This window comes from Lacerta agilis, chromosome 15 (genome assembly GCF_009819535.1).
Source record: "Lacerta agilis isolate rLacAgi1 chromosome 15, rLacAgi1.pri, whole genome shotgun sequence".
NCBI lineage: Eukaryota > Metazoa > Chordata > Lepidosauria > Squamata > Lacertidae > Lacerta > Lacerta agilis.
The window spans coordinates 12,142,376-12,151,644 of NC_046326.1; the positions used below are offsets into that span (position 1 = coordinate 12,142,376).

General features: G+C 41.2%; 1 protein-coding gene across 3 annotated transcripts in view; it reads right to left on the reverse strand.

Moving 5' to 3' along the window:
- Positions 1-9,044, reverse strand: part of CDON (cell adhesion associated, oncogene regulated) — a 57,035-nt gene extending 47,991 nt beyond the window's left edge. For 2 of the 3 annotated variants that reach the window (XM_033171837.1, XM_033171835.1), the window contains exon 1: positions 8,860-9,044. The gene's annotated coding sequence lies outside the window, so the exon portion shown is untranslated. Of the gene's footprint in view, positions 1-8,587; positions 8,695-8,859 lie in introns of those variants that run through there. The other variant, XM_033171836.1, reaches the window with a different exon arrangement.
- Positions 9,045-9,269: the final 225 nt, after the last annotated feature.

The following is a 9,269-nucleotide window of genomic DNA, read 5'->3' on the forward strand; positions in this document are numbered from 1 at the left end:
CTTTGTGAACAGTAACATACACATCCTGGCATTGCGAGTTAATCAACACCTCTCTTTGTTCAAGAACGGTCAACTTAAGGTCAGTAACAGAGTATTCTGTGGTGGTGAAATGTTCTCCTTTTTGATGTAATATTTGTGTCTACTCTCTCTTTCTTTGCATAAAGGCTACTGACCCGTTTGCCCTATATAGAATGCAGAAGGCCATTACTGGCAGATGATGCTGTATATCATACTGGAAGATAAGCAGGTGAATAAACCCTTGATATTGTGGCTAACATTATTAGGTCCTTTAATACCTATTTTATTGCATCTGCATCTGGGCTTGTTGCAGTGTCTGATCCTTGCATTTGTGCCTCTGTTATGTGGGCTGTTGGCAATAGCGAGCAGCTGATTCAGGTTAAGGGGACTGACTGAGTCAAGACATGCCTACTGCCAAACTGCAAAATATAGTTGTAATGGATGATGGGTTGGAATAGTTGTAGCTGGGAGCTATAAGGGACAAAAAAGTAGTGTTATGACACCTTCTCCATATCTGTCCAGTACAGGACAGGGTTTCATAAGAATGCTGGAAGAAGTTCCATAGGCAGGAAGAGGCTGCTGACCTCCTCTAACATGCCCTCACTTTCAACCACAGAGAGCACCATCAGGAGGCTGACACTGGATTCCAAGACCTATTCTTTTAATAGTTCAATTTAGGACCCTAGAGGCCTGCACCACATTGGCTGGTACAGAATACACAAATGTGCCCAAGGTTACTAAATAGTAGACTGAGAGAAAATTTCTCTTCACTTTTCCTGATACATGGTCTCCATCATCCATGTTTATCTCCCATATCCATCACCCTCCCTTATTGATATATGTCAGCTGATGGCGTCATGCTTTCTCTTGTGCCAACATCATGCTTCCTGCTTCGTCTTCTTCTTTGGTGATCACTCGTAGCCGAGTAAGACTGTCTTCCATAAACACAGTTTTAACAATGAGTCTGTGAGTGTGGAGGCCAATTCTGGACCCACACGTCCTTCCACAGTGGAGACACTGGTTTCTGGGCGGGAGTTGATCACGGTGTGGATTTGCCAAGCGTGCCTTCCTCTTAGCATGTTTCTCCCTTGCATTCTGAATTCGGGTGTCTTCAAACTCCATGACCCTTCCTGAATCCCAAAATGGTTTTTGGCCTTCTAGGGGGACAGCGGACATGATTTTCACTGCTTGACACGTTCAGGAAAAATGCAGAGAGCAAAACCAACCCCTGTATATGGCGATTATTGACCTGACTAAGGCTTTCAACACTGTAAATCATAATGCCCTGTGGACTGTCCTTCTGAAAATTGGCTGCCCAGATAAATCTGTAAACATCATTTGGCTCCTCTCAAAGTGAACCATTCACAGTGGGATCAGGTATTAAACAGGGTTGTGTTATTGCCCCAACTCTATTCATTATTTTCACTGCCATGATCCTACACTTTGTTGAAGGGAAACTTCCCACTGGGGTAGAAATCATATATCGAACAGATGAAAAGCTCTTCAAACTGAGCAGGCTGAAAGCAAAGAGTAAGGTTACCGTAACTTTCGTCATAGAGCTTCAGTATGCTGATGACAATGTAGTGTGTGCACGCTCAGAGGATGACCACCAAACCATCCTAAATATCTTTGCAGCTTACAAAAAGCTTGGCCTGTCACTCAACATCCAAAAAACCAAAGTAATGCACCAACAAATACAAAATAACCCCTCTGCAGCGCCACAAATCCAACTCAATGGTGTAACATTGGGAAATGTCAATCACTTCTCCTACCTAGGCTTCTTTCCACAAGGGTCAACATTGATGCCGAAATCCAGCATCGCCTGAGCTCTGTGAGTGTGGCTTTCTCCCGATTGAAGTGCAGAGTGTTTGAGGACCGGGACATTCGCAGAGAAACTAAAATGCTTGTTTACAAAGCTATTGTACTACCAACCTTACTGTATGCTTCCTGCATATATGCTGTGAGGGGTGAGGAGAGTATGTTCACTGCCTAGACTGCCAACAAAGGGCTTAGGTAGAAAGACAGGGATGACATTCACCACTTCTCTTCCCCAGGCTTGTTCATTTACACTCAACAAACCTGCAGAATCAGAACCCATAGCCTGCTTGCCTTCTCACTTCTAAGATCACATACATTTCCTGCCTAGTTATGACTGCCTTAGAGATGCCCAGATCTCAATGAACTTGTCATAAAATCACAACCCTCAGTGCACTGTGCATCTCTGCCTCACATGCATCCTCAATGCCCAGCAGATTAGCTAGACCACCCCTGATTTTTCAGCACAGCTGTCTTCCACACACTCTCTGTACAGCTTACTTACACCAATCCCCTGCTTTGTCACTTGCCACCTACCTTTCTATGGATACAAACATACCGGATGAGACCAATGCTCCGTCTAATCCAGCATGCTGTTCTCTCAGTGGCCACTAATTTCTAAAACCTTAATGTCAACCTTTCCCAACCTGCTGCCCACCAGATGTTGTTGGACTTAATTCCCATAAGCCTCAGCCAGCTGGAGTTGTCTAAAACATATGGAGAGCACTAGGTTGGGGAAGACTCATCAAGACAGCTGTAGACAGTAGACTCATGTAAAACCCTACAGGTAGCAAGAAAAACCATTTTCAGTAGAGACAGAGAAAGTTATCTGCTATTTACTGATATGTTTTGCTGAAGTTCTTGAGCATAATGAACTATCAAAACCTGGCATCATAAAGCATATGCTACATCAGTTACCACACACAATATAGATTGGAATACTCACTTATGACACATTTCTAAAGCAGACATCAGTATTACATAAAATGCCCCAGGCTACTTTAAGAAAGTTTACTTTACATTAAAAGAACAGACTTTTAATGTACAGAATGCAGTGCATATATTTTTTGTACTTTGATAACAAATGCATGTGTGTGCAATTCGTGCTTTGGTGAACACATTCCAAAAGAGAAAGCTGAAATCAAGAATCTTGAATTTACATTTTAACAACAGACAGATAGTAGTGCTAGTATGACTCCCAAATTACTGTTTTCTTTGTTTCCCTAAAGTTATAGCTGTTGTACTATGAAACATGAAAAGTGTCTACTACTGTATAAAGTTTCCTGAACAGGTACTCTATTCACAAATAGTGCTGCCTTTGCAGCTGACCAGCAGAGGGAGTACGTCACAGCCAATGTTCTGCATAACTGAACAGAATTTTGTAAACATCACAAACTAGATAATTTTACTAAACAGAAATAGAGAAGATCAATGTTTGCAGAACGTGAGCAGAGAATGCCAACTTCTCAGAATAAAAATTGTGTTGGAAATAAAATCTTACTTTCAAATGTTAGGACTACAGGAGAGATTCTGTTGTAATCCTAAAATATTAGCTCTTGTGTCAATCAATATAATACCATTTTATCATTTTCCCACTGTTTTGTGCTTTTACCAGGCTGACATTTAAGCTATTTATTATACTTGGTAGCCCACATCATACCTAATTGCGCTTAAATAAAACTTACAAACAAATAATATTCCAATCTTACTTTAGAAGTATATTTCATGCAACAGATTGAATTAAATCTAGGGAACTCCTTACATTTTTCTTCCCCCTTCATATGCTCTATTTTAAAATATCCAAATGATAAACTAGAAATGCTAATGGAAATGTTTGTCAGTGCAACTACTAAAATTGGATTCCAAACTCAGACAGTACCAGAGATAATCTTAGCCCATACTGATGTTCAGTGCTTTTTTCTAGGGGGACGCATGCCCCTTAACATTTTGCTAATCTTTGTACTTTTGTCCATTTACTGTATTTATTTTTCCCAATTTGAACTATAAAATGGTGATTTTCTTGAGTCAAAATGAGAGTACCCCTAAACATTTTTTAAGAAAAAAAGCACTGCTGGTGTTGCAAACCAAATCATTACACTTTCCACATTTAATGTACATATACAAATAACAACAGAAAATATAAACCCTGAAATTAGCACACCCTCCCAGAATCATGTTAAAGAATAAGCTTCGCTTCATAAACCTTTTCAATTAAAAAATAATGTTTAAAAATTGGAGCAGGTAGAGGGGAGTACATACTTAGAGAAGGGATTGTCATCCTTAAAAGTAAGCCACATTACACAAGACTACTTGCAGTCTCTGTGATTATGTTCAGGCAAGGTACAGTACCTTAGTTGTTTTAATGGAGTATGTCTAAAAAATAGACAGGAATCCCAAGTACAAATTGTAAATGAAAACAATGGACCACATAAGAAATATACCATTCAACATAGAAATAGGATAATCACCAAATGATCAAAAATGTATAGTGCAATCCATATATATTCTTGCATACAAATCATATACCACTTGCATATGTTATCAAAAATTTAAGATAAAAAGATAATGAACACAAACTTGGAACTATTGAGAAATGCTTCAGGTTACCAGTATTTTTCCTGTGGGGGAAGATGAAAAGTATACAAATAAAAGATTAATTACCAAGAATCTGTTACTTATTCAGACCTTTAAAAAAAATCAGTGTGAGCAAAATAGTGCTCTAGAGGCTTCTCTCAGCAAAAATCTGTGCTTTAAACAGCTAGCTACAGTACCACAAATATGATTAAAAATAATTTAAAAACCAATTAACTGGCAAATAAAAGTACACACCATTGCCTGTTATATTCCATCTTATTAAAAAGACTCACCGACTCCACCAGTCTAAGTGCTTGCACTGATATTGGTTTGCCACTGGTTTGCTTCTTCAGACTGAGAAATAAGTGATGGTTTCAATAATAAGGGTGGCTGAACTAATTTCAGTGCCTTAAGTAAAGTACAGTTCTCTTTAAACATCAGTGTCTGACTATTCGTATTCTTTGGGGTTGGGCTTTTCTCTCACTAGATAAGCTGTTAAGTCATGCCTTGATTTTAGATCTGCCAACATACAGATTCTTCTGGTGTAGCCTCCCCCACTCATCATCAAGAGTGATATACTTCTTGTTCTATTTTCCCCACCCCCACCCGTATTACAAAAAAAAGGCACTGCAGGGCAGAAATTCCTCAGGTGCTTGCTAATGGAATTCCCAGGGTCTATGAGCCGCTTCGGGGATCAAGAGATCTCATAGCCCCTGCTGGGGTAAGAAGCAACGAGTCTGTTCCATTTAATCAAATACAGAATGAATTTTCAGCCCTATTCACTAGGTTGTCTCCAGGGCTCCAAAAAAGCACTAGGGAGCAAGAATCACACTAATGTGGCTCTTTCAGGCAGATATAATTAGTTTGATTTTAAAGAGTCACATTAATATCACCTCAGTACTATTACCCAGATTGTGCATGACAGCGATACTGTACATTGCAAGGCTGAAAAAGGGAACTAAGGAAATATAAAAAGAATCATACAAAATGCTACATATTCTACAAAGGGATGTTTCCTATTATTGCATGCTGCATGGTTTCATTTTAACAGCAAGATAGTCATGCTTAACTCTTTGAGCATGAAAACAAGCTAGCAGTGATTAATTTTTCCTTTAGATTTTTAACCTTAAAAATGAAATCCCTTTGTACATGACACTGATGTTGCTCAATACTATGGGTTTTGAAAATCATGAGGTATAACGAATGCCAAATGGCCCTGGGAGATAACTTTTATGGCTAAAAGTCAAGGGATATTTCACAATTAGATAACATTAACATTTAAAATAATATTGCCCTAAATCCTGTTTAAAATGCACTGCAGACAGACTACAACCATTATTACTTGTGAAAGGAAACTGTCAGATAATAGGTCATAATGAACTAGATTCAACCCCTAGTTTATGTACATGCTATAACTAAAAAACAACAACACCCACACCCGCAAAAAAAATGTAAAAATACATCAAAACAGGTCTGCATTTTTTATCCATCATGGAAAAACATCAGATTATAGGCCTCCTAAATTGAGTTCAGTACCAAGTCCTCTCTCACTTTGACAGTAAAAGCAGTACAACAGTTCTTGCTCTGGTACATAGAAAACTCATTCTGTACTGTTTTGCCTGGCTGTCTAAACAATCAATTTAATTCACTGGAAAGTCAAACCACCTGCAAGACTGGGCAAGGATTATGAAACCTACAAACCAAAGCAACATGATCCAACCCTTTACTGTGTCCTTTTTGAGAAAACTAGATGACACTGTAGAGTTCTTTTTACAGGAAAAATCATTTGAATACAAAGTTTTAAAATCAGCCAAACCTCTGTTAAGAGTGATACAGGGTTAAAATCACAACTGATCTCCTTTTGACACAAACACAAGTGTTTTGACACAGAATCATAAATACTCTGCTTAGAAATCAATAGAGGTAGCCTTCATGAACAGCAGATTGAGGCATCAATCTCCTGCAAGTTTGGTTAATTAAGATGCTGAAAGAACTTAATGCTAAGAATTCTCTTATGTAAACCCACAAGTCACAGTGAATTATGTTCCTGATTAAGTAAGCAAACTGTTCCTCTGAAATTAGGTACAGTACAGAGAAATAAACTTTTCGTATTTTATAATATCTTTCTTCCACTCAACTCATTTGGACACTATGCAATTTTAACATGTGCATAACAGATAGCGGCAATGCAAGCTGCTCCTGGTAAGAATGCTTTCTAGTTGAGCAGCAGTTAACAACAGTTAATTTAAACTTTCCAGACAAAATGTGATGTTTCATCTCAGCCCAAATGAGAAGAACTCCCAACATGTAGCTGCTATAAATATTCTTTAAGAAAAACAAGATGCAGCTTACAATTTCATGTTCATAAAGAGATGTGCCAGAACTTAAAACAGTTTGAAGTTGACAACCAAGCTTCTCTCTCAATCACATTTCCCATTGAAGTGCCAAGAACTGCTTTTGGCTCTATCAAAAGCAAGTTTCTGATCAAGACAGCATCAGAAGACTGCAGACATGGCAGCTGCTTAGGATACACTTATCTGCTTCTATGGGATTTGGTCATGGAAATACAGCATCCATGCCTTCACCAGAAGGAACAGAATACCTTCCAATTCACACAGGTAATCACAGGTATTCTTCCTTCCATGTGTACACACTAGAGCTTTTGAAACTGCATCATAAATGACAGGAACACAATCAGGTAAGGTTATCCCTGTTCTTGAGTAATACTTCCTAGATGCTGCACAAGGAGCCAAAAACTGCAAAGTCAGGTAACAAAAAGTAGGCAGAAGCATTTTTTGACATTAAAGGAAGTCCAGGATATGGGGGCAGAAGACATAAAAAGTGATGCCTTGTTCTGGGCTAACTTATTTTAAGGTAATCAAGTGCAAGAGGGCATATTCATACCAATCAAAATGTTTCATCCATTGTCAGGTAAAAATGAAAGTTAAGAAATGGTTAAGCAGAGTCATCTGCCTCCAACCCCACCCCACCCCAAAAACACTTTTCACATTTATAAATGGAACTAAGAGCTGTTGGTTATTCCAGAACCCCTGTGTTAGTTTCCATATGCACTCTGCAGAAAAGTACAGCTGAGTAAGAAGTGACCGTCCCTTTGTATACAGGGGGAAATCTTGGGTGCACTCAACAACAAACATACCTTTTTTTCAAGTGCCAACCTTAGAGGATGGATACCATGATATCAAAAATGACACCCAGAATTAAAGACTAAAGTCATAATGCTTCTTTCTTTTCACCATTCTAGGATTTTAAAAGGTACTTCCACCCCAATTACTTTCCCCTGGGCAGATGCATGTGGAAATGAGAAACTATTTCAGATTAAACAAACTTTATTTCCTCATATTCCAGAGTAGACATGGTAGCTTATTAAAGCAATCACATATACAGTACACAGACTTGGGGCACTTTAAGAATCTTTATTATTATCAACTGCATTCATTAGTTGCATTTTTCAAAAAAGAGACGTAAAGTAACTTGTAAGGTGAAACATGCATTAAAACCAAATATAAACACCAGAATACAACAGAAACCTAAGCCTCACTTCTATAACATATTTAAAAGCAATACTGTGTACTTATTGTGGCATCACTTTCCATGGGCTACAGAATCCCACTTTCATGAACTGTGATCCAACTTAGTTGTAGCTGGCTGAATCATGCTTCATGTCTTTAAATAAAGCAAATGGGATCTGCGGCACAACTTAGAGCAGCAGGTTTATTATGGCAGAAGCTTTCGTGAAGCTAACATCACGGATAAATCTGTCTTCCAGGTGCCATAAAACATTGCCTCGGCGAAAAACCTAACTGCTTCTTGCCTTGATTGAGTGGGCTGCTTGCTGCACGTAGCCCACATCAGCTTACTCGCACAATAAATCAGCGAGCCTTTAAAGGTGTCACACATGTGCGCACGTGTTTATTTGTTTCGCACATTGATGACCCGTGTTTGGTTTTTTTACAGGGTGTGTGGGTGTTGTGCATTGGGGTGGGGGTGTCCCCGCCAAAATCAGCCTGCAGTTAACACCCGGCTCTTGCTTCGGATCCGATTCGTTTACACACAAACGCGCCCAACTTCCCGGTTCAGAGTACAGTGTGCGACGACCCGAGGTGGGTTTTTTTTTACACGTAGCCGTAAAAACAAACCGATTGTAAGCTTCGAGCCTCACCATTTAACTGAAGAGCACCACCTCCTCCTCTCTGAGGGCCCTCAGCAGCTGCAGCAGCGTCCCCCGGCCCTACACTTTGCCCTCCTGAGGTGACCTGCAACTCCAAGCGCGCATACACACATACGCGCGCACACCCAGGGCTTGCCGGGTTCAAGGCATTCGGCCCGAAGCCCCAGCACTTCTTTGGCCTCTCTTCATCCCCTCACCGGCTTTTAGCACACCCACCCCAGCCCACACCCACCCGCCAGCGCCGCGGCTCCCCTCCTTCTCACCTCTCCTCAGCGGCGGCAGCGGCGCTGCCTGCGCCCATAGAGCCCTCGCTCCCACTCGGCAGCCGCCCCCCAGTACATTCCAGAGAGAGCAGGCGAGGCGGACGGGACCCTCCATCCAACACCGACCGACCAACCGGCCAGAGCAGACCGTCCCGTCCTCTGCCGCCAGCGAACAACACACGACTATCAAGCACTGACGGACGGATTGACTGAACTGAGGGAGGGAACGCGCGCGCGCCCTCCCACCCGTGCGAGCCAGCAAGGGACAGGCGCGCGCGCGCGTGCGTCTTCGCTCGCGAGGGTAGGTGACTGGGTGCGTTAAGCCCCGCCCTATGGCCCGCTCGCGCCCGGGCGCAGCCTCTCACAGGCGGAGAGGGAGGGGGAGGCGCGCGCTTGAGGCGCCGCCTTCC